Below are 19,663 nucleotides of genomic sequence, written 5' to 3' on the forward strand. Positions count from 1 at the left end.
TCAAATACCACCCACGAGGGAGAGTTTCTGTAGCTCGGTGTAAGAACACAGTACCAGGGGATACCATCAATTATTATCATAGGCTCGTATACAAAGCCCCAGGGAACACACTCCAAACAGGCCAGCACACTCACTGTCCCGAAAAACACAGCCGCCGTTTTCTCGGTGCAATATTTTGTTTTCAGCTTCTCACAGCAAATAGCCACAAATCGATCGACGGTGAAAGAGACAGTCAGCCAGACAGAGGCAGTAGTGCTCGCATGAATCAGCCATCTAGCTACACTGCACACAGGAGTGATGAACAGGAATGATCGGGGAAAATAAAGCCAAGCAGTCCACATCAGGAGCGGAAGCGAGATAACGACCAGTAGATCGGACGCGGCCATTCCGACCAGGTAGAGAGTTACACATTTGGAGAGACCGCACTTTCCCCGGGACAGGATCACAATCGCCATCAAGTTCGCTGAAGAGAGAGGGGAAATAGAAAATTGAGAAAATACTGAGTAAAACTCATTACCACAGTTTTCGGGGATCATGTAATATTCCCATTTTATTGTTGCATTCAGCGGTAGAAGGGTGAAGAGAGGGTCAAGAGCTGGCTGAGTTTACACATTAAAATAAAGTCAAATGATTTAAATTCGGAATCCTTTCTGATGACCAAAAATATAAAGAGGCTGCGGACAGATAAAACTATGCACCCTCAGAGTCAGTACTGTTTGGGCCATTTTTATCGGCTTCATCCGCGGCTGATATGAATGAAATGAATCAATTCGGACGCCGTTGGCGGGATTCTTGCATTAAACAATCATCAACTTCCCTGTGACTTCCTGTCAGCGACAGAGCAGCCGAAGGGCACAACAGAAACAGGAATTCCCGGAACTACTCATCCAGACAAAAATAGAATATGTGGGAAAGCAGTTAACGTGTATTTTCTGAGCAGTTTTCAGAGAGCCCCCATGACACGACTTTCTCTTACTCTTTCTATACAAGCTGCCTGAGGCTTTGTGTTTCCAGTATTTCCCGTGTTTGTTTCCTATTCCAGCATTTGCCACCTCGCCGACTTTACAGCAGAACTTTGACTCAGGTAGCAGTCACAGCCTGGTCTGATACAGCCTCTCAGATATACTTGACGCCCCCGACTGAATCCATCACAGGGAAGCCGGGAGAATAATTCAACATCCAGTAGCAGGCACGGCGACACTGACAGATGTCTGTAGCGGTGTCAGATGTGGATATATTATAATACATTTTACAGTATTTATAGTTATATGGATAATATAATACATTTCACAGTGTTGGTAGTTATGAATCAACACGTCGGTTTTGTTAATTGATCAGTAATGACGTCATTGTGCTGTCCAGCAACTGCTTCACTTTCTGTCACACGGCTCACTTTTACTGAAAATCCGCAATCTTCTTGCTGCAACAGGGAGCTCCTCAAATTTGCTGAATCGTTACCACTAATCGATTGTTTGATCATGACACGTACCTCACACAACCGCTCACATACCAATGCAGACAATCAATTAGCATAATCTCCGCGGCAGTATAAACACAGTATTTGCAAATGCAGTGTAGCTACTTCGAGACCAATAGCACAGAGACCCAAGCATCATATTATTGAACTCAAACCGCTGGAAGGTGTCTGCCTGTTGCACTGAGGTTTTCCGATGTTGGCGGATTCGCTGAATTCTTACAGCGGTTTATTTTTAGATCCAGATATCAGAATCCACAGTCGCTGGCTTTGATTCCATTCCCAGAATGCCGAATACCAAGACTGGACATGCGGCAGTGGAAACCAGCGACAGAAACAATCACTATATTGGCATTAACTTCAATTCCCCCCTCCCCAACGGCAGCCGATACCGCAGCTTACCGAGAATTCCAAAGGCTGAAATAAAAGGATAGTAAATTTCTCCTATCCGTAAAAGGACTGGATAACCCATTTCCGTGATAAACTGCCAATTGTGTTGCTCCTGAATTCACAGGTCCTTCAGAAACTCTGAGATAATGTATTCAAAGCGCCCTTAATTTATAGAAATGATCAGTCTCCAGAGATACGGTTATGCCGCTGACTGACTACAGTCACTTGAACAATCATGGTGATTCAACACCATTCATTGTCTCTGATGTAAATATTGGGCCGACAGAGACAAGAACTTCTAAATTCCTAGGCATTACCTCAGCTGTTACTCACCTCGTGAAAAGAATGCCGAAGCTCCATTGACAAACATCCGAAACAGCCACATTAACGAATTTCATTTTGTTGTCCGATAAATATTAATTTGAAAACGTGTCAGCGACACGTCCGACCCCTAACTTTTCTCCCTGTGGTTTTCCATTTTGAACGCCATGCTGGCCACACACACACACACACACACACACACACACACACACACACACACACACACACACACACACACACACACACACACACACACACACACACACACACACACACACACACACACACACACACACAGGGTGGCAGTGTTCAGATGACCACGATGCTGATGTGCAAATCATGAGAAAATTTGCAGATGCTGGAAATTCAAGGCAACACACACAAAGTGCTGGCAAAGCACTGCGGAGTTCCTCAAGAATTTTGAGATATTGCTGATGTAATGAGCTTGTAAGGGCATCTGAAACCCGTCAGAGGTCAAACGAAGAAATGCGTCAATTTGCAAAGGAAATAGTCAATAATAAATATTAAACATAGGATTCTAAATTGGGAGATGAATCGACGCAGGTTGGATGAAAGTGAATGAAAGAAAGGCAAGCATTAGATGCAATAATATATCTGTGTAAAAGTGAGTCAGGCCGACAGATTACCAATTGTACAGGCTACAACGGCCATTTCACACAACCGCCTAATATTTACCTCTCCCCTCGCAGATCGACTTCCCTTCTACCAACAGAGAAAAACTTCAATCAACTCCGATATTCCCTCCTGTCGAGGCACAAGAGCCGCCGCTCCTCTTTGACACACAAGGTGGGTTACAGTGCACAGAGAAACCGATAGCTCATCAGTTCCATTGTTTGACAGCAGAGAAATACAGATTCAGTCCCACACTGAACTCAAGACCCAGACACAGATTATCAATACAACGTTTACACCGAACCACAGATGGTCAATATCTCCATTTTATTCTGCACCACTGCCTTACAGGCACAGACCCAGTCCCAGTCGCTACCCATGGGGCTGGCAGTTTCTGTGTGTGTTCAGGAATGGACAAACAAATGGTAAATTGGGACATGATGAATGTGGTATTGGAAGAACTTCAGAAAGGTTCGGATATGCAGTTGGGTTTCCGTATAATATGCGTGTGTGAGAATTAGTCAGCACGTCAGTGTCAGTTAGATTAAACAAATGGACCACGTTCAAACATTTCGGTGACTCAGGGTTTGTATCTGGACGCCAGCTGTTCACAGTCTACATTGGAGATTTGAATGTGAGGACCAACTTTATTATATCCATGTCGGCTGTTGTACAGATCTGAATTTCATGGTTAGTAGTGGGAAGGGCGCAGCGAGGGTTTGGGGTTGCAGACAGAAGTGAAGGAGTGAAGATATGGTAGACGGACAAAATATGGAGTTATTTGCGGACATTCATTCCCAGAGGGACAAACTAGAAAATCATTGTTTACATGGGGCCAGAGTGAACGGTTCGGAGGGACCTGACGGTCATTGTCAACAAATCACTAACAGTTAACATTCAGGTACCGCTGACAATTAGAGAGCCAAACGGTATTTTGTGTTACGATACAGGAGAATTGGAGAAGATTTATAGAGATGTCTTCCTGGAAGGAGTTCTACAGGGCGTGGAGAGAATGCACCTTGAACATTAGATCCAGGTCTTGTTACACTTCCATGTGAAAGTTGTCCCTATTGAAGAGAGGGGGCCGAAACTATCCCTCGCACTGACAGTATAGTTCCGGGCATGGCACACTTGCTGTGTGCGGGGAGAGTGAGTCTGTATCTCTGAAATTGTGAGGAGAATTTCTGGGATTTTTCAGATCATTCAGACCAATTTCAGTGAGGATGTTTCCCCTGAATAATGGTTATATTACCATGTGTCACAGTCCCAGAATGAAGGAACGGATATTCAGGAAGGAGTGGAAAACTAATGTCCTTAATCAGTAATTCTGTCCTCAGTTAAAACGTACAACAGTGCAGGACAGGAGGAAGCTATTTGGTCTGTGGTGTTGGGCTGACGTAAGTAAGCCAGTGATGTCTCATTAAATTAATCCCTCTGCCTAAATGCACATTGATTATTATTTCCAGGTCTAGTCACAGTTCCCCAAGAAAGTTATCCATGCAACGGAGAGAGTGACGGGACTATTCCTTACACTGATTTGACAGCTTCAAGAGATGGCAGGCTACTTTTGTGAGGGGAGAATGAATGAGTCAGGCCTGTTTCCTCTTAAACTGTGAGGAGCATTGATAGATTCTGTGAGGTAATTCGGACCGATTGCTGGGAGAAAGTTTCAAATGAATGAAGATCATATTGGTTACAGACTTAGAATGAAGGAAATAATATTCACAATGGGGTGGAAAGTAAATTTCCCTCGTCAATAACTATTTCTCCAGTTAGACATTGCGGTACACGAAGAGACACTTAGTCTGTCATGTTGGGCTGATATGATTAAGCAGGTGATGCCTAATTAAACAAATCACCCTGCCTGAGGTTTGTCTACATCCGCTCCTTCTCTGTGAATTTGTTTGCCTATTTTAGAATCTCATAGGCACCACTGCCTTCATTACCACACTAGAAATACAATCCAGACACCCGTAACTCTCTGCTTTGATTTATTTTAAACATTTCCCCATAAATGTCCTTTGAACATTTTCCCCTCTCATCTCAACTGCATGTCCTTTCCTATCCGGTAATTTGATACTGTGAGAAAGGTTACGGTTGCCGACTGTATTAATGAGTCTTATACGCCGCTCTATCTCCCCTTGGTGTCTGCCATTCTGAAAGAATAACACAAGTTCATGAAAACCCTCCTTTTAGATCTCTTCCCTATAAACCTCCGAAACTCTTTACAAAGCCTTGGCCTCTTTCTTATAATGTGGCGACCGAAGCAAATTTTAAACGCCAGATGGAACCTAACCAGAGATTGATAAAGCGTCAACATCACTTCATTTTACGACAATAATGATCTTCTCAGTTATTGCCTTGGCTTCTGCCACTACGGAAACAGCAGTTCAAGTTTGTGCAATTTCTGCATCTTGGGACCTTGTAGATCTCACCCTAAAGGTGCTCTTTATAACCTCCTCTATACAGTTTCCAAATCCTCGCCATCCTCCCTATAGTGGAGCGACTGAAAGTAAGTGCAATATTCCACACGCAACCTGACCAGAGTTCTATAGAAAACCAAAATTCTCTGGATAAGGACGAAGCGACGGGAGTGGGCTGGGTCTGCGATGTCCCGACAAACAGTAGGTGGGAGAGTGCTGGAGGATGTTTGCTCTGCACGCTGACAGGTGAAGTGATCGGCCACAGGACCTCCTCCCTCCAGCACAAGGAGCTTGCCAGACAGGAAGCTGAGCATGAAATTCACATTCCCAGTAAACAGGACAAGCCACAAGGGGGCGAGCGAGAACGAAGGAGTCAGTGAGGAAAAGACCAGATTAACTCATTTCCGAAGGGTTTTAATCATCGTAAATATTAGTGAAAGTTACGGTCATGGGACGGTAGTTTGACTAAACGGCGGGTAAATATGTTTTTATCCAAACAGGCGATGACATGACGGGAGTGGTTCTGCCTGTTCCCGTTGGAGTATCTGGAGAGGCGGGGCCATGGGTCGTCCATACTTTCCGAGAAGAGTGGAGTAAAGTAGAGAGTGCTGAATTGGACGGCGAGTTTCCCGTAACTGACGCCAAAGACTTTAAATGCAAGTTACTCTCGTTTCTGCGGAGTGAGGCGAAGAAGCTGTCTGATGTGAACGGTCTAATGATTCATTCAGCAGTTGATTTTTAATTCTGAACTCGGTTTGTCTTTACATCTCTGGCTGATAAACGCAGAGGGATTTCTTCGGGAAGCCAGTTTTGCAGGCTTGGAAAGTTCGGTGGCATCAAGCCCACACCCGATTGGGATGCAGAATATGAGGCTTGGGCTGAGCAGACTTCTCAGTAACTGGATGAATAATATGAGGAAACTGAGACTGGCAGAGAGCTTGAACGGTCCGTTTGCTGATATAGCGAGTTTCATAAATGCAGAAAATCTCTTGCCACATCAGCGAGTTACCTGCAAGCTCTGGAAGATGCTATTGACGCTGCTGAAAGCGCAGCCGATCTTACGGTGAAGTTTAGGCACACATTTTAGGAAGAAGGAGCCAAATTGCTTGCCTACATTTTCAGATTGGCGAAGCTGCACACTGTTTGAACTACAAAAGGTGCATTCAGCTGTCTTAGAGATATTGAGGAAGAGCAAATTGTGAAGAGCGGGTTGTTACATGATGTGATTGCTCTACGTATTTGGATTACCCGGAAGATGCGGCCTCCTCCAACTTTACACTGAATTACTCAGGGAAGTTAGAGAGCAGGAAAACAAGATGGAGGAGCAGGAGGCCTCCATCATCAGGGCAAAGTCCCCGGTAGTAGCCTCTGTTGTTAAAGCGCCCTTAACGTCACAGAAATGCGGGTTTTGCAGGTCGTCGTGAAACATCTGAGGACCGATGTAATTGTGATGATATCGTTTGGAGCTGGCACCAAGCACCAAGGGCCAATATGATGCCCGACCCACCGGTGCGATGTACCGAGGCGAGGGCTGCTACTGAGCAGGCTCCTCAGAACAACGCAGTGACCAGTGTTTTCTGTTGCAACTGAGGAGAAGATAGACATTTTAAGCGGTAGAGCGAAAGACAGGAAAGTCTTCGGAAAGTGAATCAGCGGTTAATCAAACAGCAAAGCAAACAGGTAAAACTACAGAGGGACACAGTTAAGGAACGGAATGACGTTTTCTAGAGGATACGTTACTATCAGTGTATCAAAGAACATACTAAAGTAAAAAAAAAAAATCCCGAAGGGTTACTGGGACCCTGATGTATCTAGGCGAATTGAAGGTGTTTATGTTAGAGCCATAACTGACCACAGGTTCTGAAGTTACTTCGCTTTGTATATCCATTTACAACCGGTGTCCGACGCACTTGCCATTGGCGCCAGTGAAGGCCTTTGATATTCCGGGGCTTAGTACTGATGGTTATCCCTCCGATGGTTACTTTTCGTCGAAGCCGGAGTTTATGGAAACTTATGTTGGAGTAACTGAGACTATTGACACAACACCGCTGTTGAGCCCGGATTGGATTGAAAAGGATGGGATTTTTATTCTTGTGAGAAGGCTCAAAGGAGAATGCGAAGAGAGAAATAGAGAGAACTTTTTGAACACCTTGTCCATTCACCATGTGTTCAGAGCTGCTTTTGAGAAGGTGCAAGTTCCTGCTAAATATGATGATGAGCGGAAAGGAGGAACAGTGAGGTGCATCCCGTCTAATCCTGTCATGTTACGTTCCGGGAGCAGCTAGAGCGACAGGAAACCCTACATTTGCTGAAATGTTCGAGAAGTGGAAACAGGGATTGACTGATAACATGTTGGAACGCGAAGACGCTTTTTCCACTGACAGGTCTGAATTTGATTTCGCCACACTGTTAGAACAATCGAGGGCATCCTTCTCCGAGAGAGGTCTCGCCGACTGGTTCCAGCAGGGGATCAGGATATTTATCAGCAGCTGTTGTAACTGAAGGAACCTAAGTTTAGTCATGGAGCAGGAGAGCCTAAGCTGCCGGGAGACACGAGTGACAGACACGGGGAGACACCATCCAGTAGTCAGCTGGGAGACTCGAGTGACAGAAACGGGGAGACATGGTTCAGTAGTCAACCGGGACACACAAGTGGTAGACACGGGGAGACACCCCCCAGTAATCAGCCAGGAGACATGAGGGATAGACATGGGAGACACGGTCCTGTAGCATGTAAGGGTCACAAGGGGTGATTTAATGCGTAAACCATTCATTCTCCTGAATTCCCGAGAGTAGTGACCCAGGACCGTCACATGCTTCTCGCATGACAAAGCTTTCAACCCTGGAATAATTTTCTAAACCACCTTTGAACCGTCTCCAGTGACAGTACACCCTGACTAAGACAAAGGACTCCAAACTGCTCACAGTACTCAAGGTGCATTTAACCGGTGTATTTAACATCCAGAAAATTTCATCGCTGCATCCATACTCCATTCCTCTCGAAATGATCGCGAAAATATCGCATTGGCCTTCCTCACCACTTTGGCAAATTGCATATTAAACTTTTGGGAATGCTGCACGAGGAACTAGAGTCCATTTTCACCTTAGATTTTCCAATTTACTCTGCGTTGAGAAAATAGCCTTCCATTTTATTTCTACTACTCAAATGCAGGACCATATATTTCTTGACAGTATGTACTATCTGACACTTCTTTCCCATTCTCTTAATTCGTCTCCGTCTTTTTGTAGCCTTTCTGCTTCCTCCAAATGTCCTGCACCTCCACCTATGTTCATCCTGTCGCAAACCGGTCCGTAAGATCATCAATTCCAACATCCCAGTCATTAACATACAAAATAAAAATATTCATCCATCCATCAGGTCTACTGAATCCTGCATTTCTCTTTGATATTGTGCTACCTGAATTGCAACTTTCTTTACATTTAAACTAGTACGCTAATATTGTCTAAACTTTATTCTTATAACTTTCGAAATCATATTTCCTATCTGCATTAAATGGTTGAGCTTTACGTGAATAATTTAAAATCGTGCATATTCGATCCTCTGTCAACATGTAATTCATCTCAGAAAAGAGTAAGAAAATACTTAAGAAAGAAATCAGGAGGGCTGAAAGAAGACATAAGGTTGCTTAGGCAGTCAGGGTGAAGGATAATCCTAAGAGTTTCTACAGGAATGTTAAGAGCAAAAGGATAGTAAGGTATAAAATTGGTCCTTTTGAAGATCAGAGTGGTCAATAGGCAGTAGACAATAGACAATAGGTGCAGGAGTAGACCATTTTGCCCTTCTAGCCAGCACCGCCATTCACTGTGATCATGGCTGATCATACACAATCAGTACCCCGTTCCTGCCTTCTCCCCATATCCCTTGACCCCGCTATCTATAAGAGCACTACCTAACTCTCTCTTGAATGCATCCAGAGACTTGGCCTCCACTGCCTTCGGGGGAAGAGCATTCCACATATCCACCACTCTCTGGGTGTAAAAGTGTTTCCGCATCTCAGTTCTAAATGGCCAACCCCTTATACTTAAACTGCGGCCTCTAGTTCTGGACTCACCCATCAGCGGGAACATGCTTCCGGCCTCAAGCGTGCCCAATCTCTTAATAATCTTATATGTTTCAATTAGATCCCCTCTCATTCTTCTAAATTCCAGTGTATACAAGCCCAGTCGCTCCAATCTTTCAACATATGACAGTCCCGCCATTCCGGGAATTAACCTTTTGAACCTACGCTGCACTCCCTCAATAGCCAGAATGTCCTTCCTCAAATTTGGAGACCAAAACTGTACACAATACTCCAGGCGGGGTCTCACTAGGGCCCTGTACAGCTGTAGAAGGACCTCTTTACTCCTATACTCAATTCCTCTTGTTATAAAGGCCAGCATGCCATTAGCTTTCTTCACTGCCAGTTGCACCTGCATGCTTGCTTGCATTGACTGATGTACAAGAACACCTAGATCTCGTTGTATTTCCCCTTTTCCTAACTTGACTCCAATTAGATAGCAATCTGCCTTCTTGTTCTTGCCACCAAAGTGGAAGAACAGGAAGGCAGATTACTTGCTAAATAGAGTCAAGTTAGGACTCCATTTGACTATGTCGGCTATGTCCATTTTGTCGGCTATGTATGGAATCAAAAGAAATGGGAGAGATATTAAATGTTTTTTTTTGCATCTGTATTTACTAAGGAAACTGGAATGGAGTTTATGGAAACAAGCAAACAAGTAGGGAGTTCATGGAAGTTATACAGATTAAAGAGGAGGAGGTGCTTCTGTCTTGAGGCATATCAGAGTAGATAAATCCTTAGGACCTGACAGGGTATTCCCTCGGACCATGAAGGAGACTAGTCTCCTGGCTGGGGCCCTGGCAGAAATATTTTAAATGCCGATTTCCACGGGTCAGGCCGGAGGATTGGAGGATAGCTCATCTAGTTCCGTTGTTTAAAAAAGGCTCAAAAAGTAAGCCGGGAAATTATAGGCCGGTAGTAGGTAAATTATTGGAAGGAATACTAAGAGATAGGATCTACAAATATTTAGATAGACATGGACTTATTAGAAAAAAGAGAGCATGGCTTTGTGAGTGCAGGTCATGTTTAACCAATCTATTAGAGTTTTCCGAGGAGGTTACAAGGAAAGTGGATGAAGGGAAAGCAGTGGATGTTGTATACATGGATTTCAGTAAGGCATTGACAAGGTCCCGCATGGAAGGTTAGTTTGGAAGATTCAATCGCTAGATATACATGGAGACGTAGTAAATTGGATCAGACATTGACTCAATGGAAGAAGCCAGAGAGTGGTAGTGGAGGATTGCTACTCTGAGTGGAGGCCTGTGACTATGGTGTGCCACAGGGATCAGTGCTGGTCCATTGTTATTTGTCATCTATATCAATGATCTGGATGATAATGTGGCAAATTGAATCAGCAAATTTGCTGATGATACAAAGATTGGAGGTGTAGTGGGCAGTGAGGAATATTTTCAAAGCTTGCAGAGGGATTTGGACCAGTTGGAGGAATGGGCTGAAAAATGGCATATGGACTTTAATGCGGACAAGTGTGAGGTATTGCACTTCGGAAGGTCAAACCAAGGTAGAACATACAAGGTAAATGGTAGGACACTGAGGAGTGCAGTAGAACAGAAGGATCTGAGAGTACAGGTTCATAATTCCCTAAAAGTGGTTTCACAAGTAGATAGGGTTGTAAAGAAATCTTTTGGTACATTGGCCTTTCTAAACCAAAGTTTTGAGTATAAGAGTTGGAATGTAATGGTGGGGTTGTATAAGACATTGGTAAGACCGAATCTGGAGTATTGTGTGCAGTTTTGGTCACCTAATTACAGGAAAAATATTAATAAGGTTGAAAGAATGCTGAGACGGTTAAGGATGTTGCTGGGACTTGAGAAACTGAGTTACACAGAAAGGCTGAATAGGTTAGGACTTTATTCCCTGGAGCGTAGGAGAATGAGAGGTGATATGATAGAGGTGTATAAAATTATAATGGGTATAGATAGAGTGAAAGCAAGCAGGCTTTTTTCCACTGAGGCTAGGGGAGAGAAAAAAACAGACAGAAGTCATAGGTTAACGGTGAAGAGGGAAAAGTTTAAAGGGGGCTTCTTCATGCAGAAAGTAGTGGGAGTGTGGAACAAGCTGCCAGATGAAGTGGTGAATGCGGTTTCACTTTTGATATTTAAGAAAAACATGGGCAGGTATATGGATGACAGGGGTTTGGAAGGATATGGTCCAGGTGCAGGTCAGTGAGACTAGGAGAAAAATGATTCGGCACAGCCATAAAGGGCCAAAAGGCCTGTTTCGGTGCTGTAATATTCTATTGTTCTATAGTTCTATCTGGTTGTCTCTGAGAGCGGTTATATCTAAACAAACCCCAGTAGGCTTCGTAGTCGCCCTGGATTATTACGTAAAATAACAATTAATATTGCAATTATCATTATTCTTTCGCTTGACTTCGCACAGTTTGTTTTGTTACACATATTGAGTGTTTTGGCCGTCCTCTTAGTGCGGTCCTTCAAGGATTTTATTCTGTTTCTTTGATGCCCGCGGGAAAGTGAATCTCATTGTACATTGTGATATATGTATATCGATATGCTGTGATGCAAAATTTACTTTCTGCTCTGAACTCTGAACCAATTGGGCCGAAGGCTATTTTCCGTGCTGTGCGATTCAAAATATCTGCATTGCAAAACAAGGAAGAGTGGCCTGTTAAACCAAAAAAAGTGAATATAATCCGGTCCGGAATGATTAATCCGATATTCCCAAATCCAGAAAGGTGTTAAACGCACCATGAGCTCCATGGCAGATGTACGCTTAAGAACGACAATGTAAAATGGCGTTTCAATATTAAGACCAACAACGTGTCTGAATGACCGCGATGTCATTCTGTCCAACAAACAGCCACGGCTGAGAAGGTGACGTAGACACTCTTCACCGAGGCCACTTTCTCATCAAACTCCGCAGCCCGAATCCCATGTAATGTGTCCCGTTGTTCAGTTCTCTGTTGTGACTAAAACAAAATCTTTATCTTAAATGCTTCTTTCTCATACTCACAAACAGTCCACGCTTTGGTCGCTCAGTAAAATTACAGTGATTGCATTATAAAAGCAGCACGTGAAAAACAGAGTATTTGTCAGGAGTCGGGCTCGAACCCACGCCTCCAGTTGGAGACCAGAACACTCGCGTTTACTAGGAAGAGGCTTTCTCGCCTTAGGTCTGGCGCCTTAGACTACTCAGCCACCCTGACAGCCCCTGTGGTACTCTCTCCACATGCCAGATAAACAGCTGTATTTCAGAATAGTCTGACTGACTGTTTTGTTGAGCGGGTATACATATAAACACACTATATATCCTGGGATTTTAAATGAATATGGACGTGATGCATTTTCTCAGATTGCCGGGCATGTGCGGAATCAGAGCGTACAGCATCACAGCACTGGGATTGTGCTGCACTCCGTTCAGGCCATCCTCCAGAGAAAGGATGACGTGGATTCGGGGAGTGTGCAGAAGAGCATCACCAAGATGCTACCTGAATTAGACTGTTTGTGCAATAACGAGAGTTTAGTCAAACTTGTTCTTTTTCTCTGGAGCATCGGAGGTGAGGGGGAATCTGGCGGACGTTTCTTAGATTTTCAGGCATAGATATTGGTAGAGCATGGAAAAGTTATCTCCATTCGAGGGTTTACATGTCTTAAAACGATCCCCTCTTAGGGCATACATTTCAACTAAGAGGGGATCGTTTTAAACAAGATGTGCCAACACACTATCACGCTATGTCGGCAAGACCAAGGACTGATTGTTGTCTTCAGCAGAGGGAAAACCAGAGGTCCTTGAGCTAGTTCTCCTTGGAGGATCAGAGGCGCGGTGGGTCTGTAACTTTAAATTGTTGGTATGACTATTTCCTCTGCTTTCTTAGGAGACTGCGGAGATTCAGCATGACATCAAAAGCCTTGATGTGCTTCTATAGATGTGTCGTAGAGAGTATATTGTCTGTCTGCATCGAGACGTGGTACGGAAATACCGTACCTTTGAAGGGAAATCTTTAAAAAGTTAGTGAATCCGGCCCAGTCCATCACGGGAAATCAGACCTTTGATCAACAGGTGATAATGTACGCTCACATGCCCATCCATTGAATAATCTGACAACCAATGATTTCACTTCAGAAACTTTTCTATATTGATAGCTGAGTATGCCAGGAGGAGCTCAGCAGACCAGGCAGCATCGGTGGAAAAGCGTAAGCAGTCGGTGTTTCGGGACGAGATGCTTCACCGTGAATTTTTTTTTTTCTGAATAAATCACTGACCCAGAATTCGGTGTACGGTGATCTGTTGCAATACGATGAACAGTGTCAAAAACATAATCTTATCCTCCATCAGTTTTTCTAATCCACCTTAACAACCCAGGTTTTGTTTGCAGAAATAACGTCGCCTCGATTGAATGCTTAAAGACAAATTATGTCAGGATTCGAACCCACGACCCCAGATGGAGACCAGAACCCTCCCGTTTGTCGGAAGGACATTCATTCCTTGAGTCTGGCGCCTTAGAACACTCGGCCATCCTGACTATTTTTCATGCGTGTTTGAGAACGGAATAAATGCCTGATTTGTAAGAAAAGCCATATAAACTCAAACACATATATCATCTTGTCAATCGGAAATGAAAGCGAGAGTGTTACAGTTTGCTCAGGTTAGGCAACTTCTGTGGAAAGTAAAGCTGTAAAATATTACAATTCGTAGGCTCGTGAGACGCGTCTCGGCAAGAATTTGGGAAGGACGTTTGCTGAGATGGATGAGAACACTTGGAAGTCTCATCGCTTTCACATTTAGGGAAGCAGAGAAATAAACTTTTATAGACAGGACTGAATCTGAAAACTGGGTGGGAGTTGATCGCAACAATGTCAACAGAAACTGGACGCAGGAGGTTCAATTATACCCGGCAACGCTGCTTTACAGATGGCTGTTGGTAAGTAGACTATATGGCCCAATAATCTCATGAATTTGGGATAAAGCGAAGATGTGACAAGGTTCACAAGAACATAAGACATCGTGCGGAAAGGCCGTTCGGTCTCCTGTGTCTGTTTCATCATTCCATCATGGATGAGTTATGACAGTCAGACTGTTGTTCAGGCTTGTAGGTCAATGTTTAATCTGAGGGAGGAGACGGAAACAGGGTCTTTTGGACGTTAGAGCAGCGGCCTTTCTGAGAGATGAGACGCTTAGCAGAACGTAATTCGCTCAGGTTCTCTGATCCAGTGTTAAAGGCACAGAACACATTAACGTATGACAGGGACAAGCGGTCGGCCATCGTCCAAGTGGAAGGCTCCTCGCGGGATGTGGAAGGCGGGGAGACCTCCAGAGTTTCTGATGACGACACCTCGGAGAAGTGCACACAGCTGCCGCTTGTAACAATCCGTCCTATGGCGTGATGGACTAGGACATATAGAGTGGTAGATACACCCACGGTGCAGGACACAGGGAAATGTGGGACAGTCAGGAAGAGGAAAGGATTTAAAGAGGCAGTGCAGACTATCCCTATGGCCATCACCATCAGAAACATCTGGATGCGGTTTGTGGTTGGATGACCTGGTAGGGAAAAGCCACAGCGGTCGGACCTCTGGCACTGAGTCTGGTTTTTGGACTCAAAAGGGAAGGGGAGGACAGATTCCTGGATGGTATTTTACCTCCCGGGTGCCGGGGTCCTGGACAACGTGGATCAAATCCTGAACATTTTTCAGCAGGAGCGTGAGCAGGCAGCGGTTGTGGTACAAATGACATCGGAGTGACGACTTTCTGCAATGGAAATTCAGAGAGTTAGGTGCTGAGGTGGAGGGCAGGATCTTCGGGGTTGTGACAGCGACACGTGTCGCGTCCTAATGAGGCGAGTAATGGAAATATGATACAGATTAACACGTGGCTAAGGTTTTGGTGTAGGAGACAGCCATACGATTTTTCGATCACTGATCTCCCTTCCAGGGAAGCTGAGACCTGTGGATAAAGACGGTTTGTGTGTGAACTGGAAGTGTAGTAATATCTTGTCGGAAGGTTAGTTAGCGCTGTATGATGAAGCTTAAACTACATTTACAGGGGAATTGGAACCAGGGTGCCAGAACAGCTGGTGCGGAAATTGTGCAGACATGTTGATAAGATCTCACACAACGTCAGGAATGCAATCATTGAGCAAGGTCCGACTAGTGACCTGAGGTGCGTATGTTTCAGTGGTAGAAGTATCTGAGAATAAGCCGGTGAACTCACTGCTTGGATCAAAACCTGGAATCATGGTATCTTAGCCGATAATGATACTGGGTTGCAGGAGAGTCTGGTCTGGCAGTTCAGTATTTCGGCGTCTCTTTGCTTCAAAAGTGATAGAGCGGGATGGACTAAAGGAGGAGAGTAGAGTTAACAGTCAAGGAAAATTCTCGGCTGTCTTCCATCAGGGCAGAGGCAGAATTCGGCTAATCCAGGTCGCTCTCCTCCGCGGGGTCGTTTAACGCGCTCAAAGGCCCGGACAGACGCTCAATTGGTGAAACCACAAACAAGGAAAGGTATGATCATGTTAATGGGGATAGAGTACTGCCCACCCAATGGTCAACAGTATTTAGACGGCCAACTTTGTGGAGATATAGCTGTGTATAGCAGGAACATTACGGTTGTGAGAGTAGGTGTTTTTAACATTCCGCACGTTGAATGTTAATTCCACACTTGTAAAGGACAAGATGGATAGGTGATCGTTCAGGACATTTTTTTTTCTTTTGTGCGTTGACGAACCAACGACAGCGTGCGCGATACTTGATCTGCTATGATGAAATAAATGAGACAGGACAAGAGGTAGAAGCTTGATGTAACGAGATCACAATGCCATTGGTTTCATTGTAAATATGGAAAAAAGATCGTTCTAGTCCGTGCGTTGAGATTTTTCATTGGGGAAGGTCAATTTGGACGGTATTGAAAAACATTTAGCTATTGTCGATTGAGGCAGGATGTTTTCTGGAAAGGGACGCGTTCAGAAATGAAAATCAGAGAGTAGAAAGCTCGTATGGGCCTGTCAGAAATAAAGATAGAGACAACAAGAGTGAATAAACTTGGTTTTCAACAGTAAAGAATTTTAGGCACCTCGCTCCCAATGCCGGTGGAGACGGACGAGGTCCCTCACTATGATTTGGCTGCTGTTTTCACTAAAGACACATAGACCTCTGGGGTAGAGTTTGTGGTGTAGAGGACACTAAATGTGCCTAATTCTGCAGGCTTGTTATGTCTTCAAAACATTCCAACAGATTTTTGAGGCCAAATTTTCCCTTGACGGAACCATGCTGTCTCTCGTCAACGTTATCACGTGTCTTCAAGTCCCCTGAGACTTCATCCTTAATGATTGACTCCAACATCTTCCCAACCGCTGTGGTCAGCCTCAGCGGCTTAGATTTTTCCTGTCTTCTGACTCTCCATGCTTGAAGCGTGAGGTGATATTTGCAAAATTTCCAGTCCTCCGAAAAAATTCCAGAAGCGAGTGGTTGTTGCAAGATCATCACTAATACCCCCACCATGTCTTCAGTTAGCGATTTTTAAACTCTGGGATGTACAGCATCTGGTCCCTCCAGTCTACCTTCAGACTCTTGAGTTAGTCACTTACCTTCGCTCCGGGCATGGTAACTTCACACACTTCATACCCCTGACACCTGGAACTTCCATCACGCGGCTGGTGTTTTCCAGACTGAAGACTAATGCAATATACTATTTAGTTCGTCCGGTATTTCAAGGTCCCACATTGCTACATCTCCAGCATCGCTGTCAGCCATCCGATGTTCAATCTCGCTACTTTTCTTACTTTATGTATCAGAAGAAAATTTTGGTAACTTTGTTAATATTATTAGTCAGCTTTTCCAGCACTCCAACTTCCAACTAATATTGCTCAATTGTACTTTTTATTACTTAATTGTTCTTTTGCTTTTTATGTTGGCTTTGAAATCTCGTATTAAAACCTTAAGATTTAGGAAAGAAGGAGGCCATAAGGCCTATTCAGTCTGCTTCACCAGTCAATCATGGACTGATCCCAACTTCCATCATTCTCACGACCCTGTCTCCTCATCCCATAACCTTTGAGGCCCTGGCTAATCAAGAACCCATCTATCCCTGACATAAATACACCGAGTGGCCTGGCCTCCACAGCCGCTCGTGGCAACAAATTCCACAGATTTACCACCCTCTGACGAAACAAATTTCTCGTCATCTCAGTTCTAAATGGACGTCCTTCAATCCTGAAGTCGTGCCCTCTTGTCCTAGAATCCCCTACATTGGGAAATAACTTCGCCATATCTGATCTGTTTAGACATTTTAAAATTCGGAATGTTTATATGATATATCACTCATTCTCCTGAACTCCATGGAATACAACCCAAGAGCTGCCAAAAGTTCCTCATACGGTAACCCTTTCAATTCTCGAATCGTTAAGGTGAATCTTCACTGAACCATCTCCGACAGCAGTATACCTTTTTTTAAAAAAATACGTGCCTCAAATTGCACACAATACTCTACTGTGGTATCACGAGTGCCTTGTAGAGCCTCAACATCACATCCCTGCTCTTATATAATATACATCGAGAAAGTAATGCCAACAGTGCATTCGTCTTCTTCAGAAACGTTTCAACTTGGAGGCTAACCTTTAGGTTATCTTGCCCCATAAATCCCAAGTCCCTTTGATCTCTGTATTTTGAATTCTCTCTCCATCCAAATAATCGTATGCACGTTTATTTTTTCCTTCAAAATGCACGACCATACAATTTCCAACATTGTATTTCATTTTCCACTTCTTTGCCTATTCCCCTAAACGATCTAAATCGCTCTGCGAGCTCTCTGTTTCCTCGACACTACCCGCTCCTCACTTATGCTGCACCAGTGAAACACCACTGGTAACCGGCACCCAGACCAGTCGCGCAGGAGTTTCCTTTCAGAAAACTATACAGGCTTTGTCCTATCTTGTCATGTGCCTGCAGGTACTCCGTAATCTCATCCCTAACATCGATTCCGATAACTTCCCAACCACTGATAACTGGCTAACAGGCCTTCTTAAATAGTGAAATAACATTTGCAATTTTTCTGTCATCCGGTACGCCAGAATCTATGGATTCTTGAAAGATTATTGTTAATGCCTCCACAATCTGTAGCCTTAAAAATGTGGGGGTATAGCTCAGTGGTAGAACATTTGACTGCAGATCAAGAGGTCCCTGGTTCAAATCCAGGTGCCCCCTTCAAAAATAAAAAAGTGACCACAGCGATGATATAGAATGTAATTTCATTTATTGAAGTTTAATGGCGCTAAGTGAGAGGTGTTAAATTTTGCTAGTACTGATCAAAATAGGCCACACAAGGTAAATGGTAGGGCACTGAGGAATGCAGTAGAACAAAGTGATCTAGGAATAATGATGCATAGTTCCCTAAAGGTGGAATTTCATGTGCATAGGTTGGTGAAGAAATCGTTTGGTATGTTGGCCTTTATAAGTTAGAGAATTGAGCATATTGAGAATTGGGATGTAATGTTAAAATTGTACAAGGCATTGGTAAGGTCAAATTTGGAGTATTGTGTACAGTTCTGGTCACCGATTTATAGGAAAGATGTCAACAAAATAGAGAGAGTACAGAGGAGATTTACTAGAATTTTACCTAGGTTTCAGCGCCTAAGTTACCGAGAAAGGTTGAACAAGTTAGGTCTTTATTTGTTGGAGCGTATAAGGTTGAGGGAGGCTTTGATAGAGGTATTTAAAATTATGAGGGAGATAGATAGAGTTGACATGGATGGGCTTTTTCATTGAGAGTAGGGGAGATTCTACCAAGAGGACATGAGTTGAGAGTTAAGGGGCAGAAGTTTAGGGGTAACACGAGGGGGATCTTTTTACTCAGAGAGTGGCAACTGTGTAGATCGTGCTTCCAGTAGAAGTGGTAGAGGCAGGTTCGATATTGTCCTTTAAACAAAATGGATAAATATATGGACAGGAAAGGAATGGAAGGTTATTGGCTGAGTGCAGGTCGGTGGGACGAGGTGAGAGTAACCGTTCGGCACGGATTAGAAGGGCCCAGATGGCCTGTTTCCGTGCTGTAATTGTTATATGGTTATATGGTTAATCTCTCCCGCTACTTTCGTCAGAACCCGAGGGTGCATTCCATCAGGTCCAGGAGCAGGTAGCTTCCTGAGCACTTTCTCAGTCGTAATTTTTCCTGCACAAACTTCACTTCCCTGACGCTCCTGAATGTCCGGTATACTGCAGACGTCTTCCACTGTGAACACTGATGAAAAATACGCATTCAGTTCCTCTGTTATCTCTGTATCTCTCATTGCAATATCTCCCGCGTCATTTTCTATTAATCCTATATCTACCCTCGACTCTCTTTTACCCTTAATGTACTTAAAACAGCTATTG

At 44.0% G+C, this 19,663-nt stretch overlaps 1 non-coding gene across 1 annotated transcript; it reads left to right on the plus strand.

The window, feature by feature from the left end:
* Positions 1 to 18,424: 18,424 nt before the first annotated feature.
* trnac-gca (transfer RNA cysteine (anticodon GCA)) lies at positions 18,425 to 18,496 on the plus strand. The gene has a single exon. It is a non-coding gene; the product is annotated as a tRNA-Cys (tRNA).
* Positions 18,497 to 19,663: the final 1,167 nt, after the last annotated feature.

The sequence above is a fragment of the Hemitrygon akajei genome, unplaced genomic scaffold (genome assembly GCF_048418815.1).
Source record: "Hemitrygon akajei unplaced genomic scaffold, sHemAka1.3 Scf000134, whole genome shotgun sequence".
NCBI lineage: Eukaryota > Metazoa > Chordata > Chondrichthyes > Myliobatiformes > Dasyatidae > Hemitrygon > Hemitrygon akajei.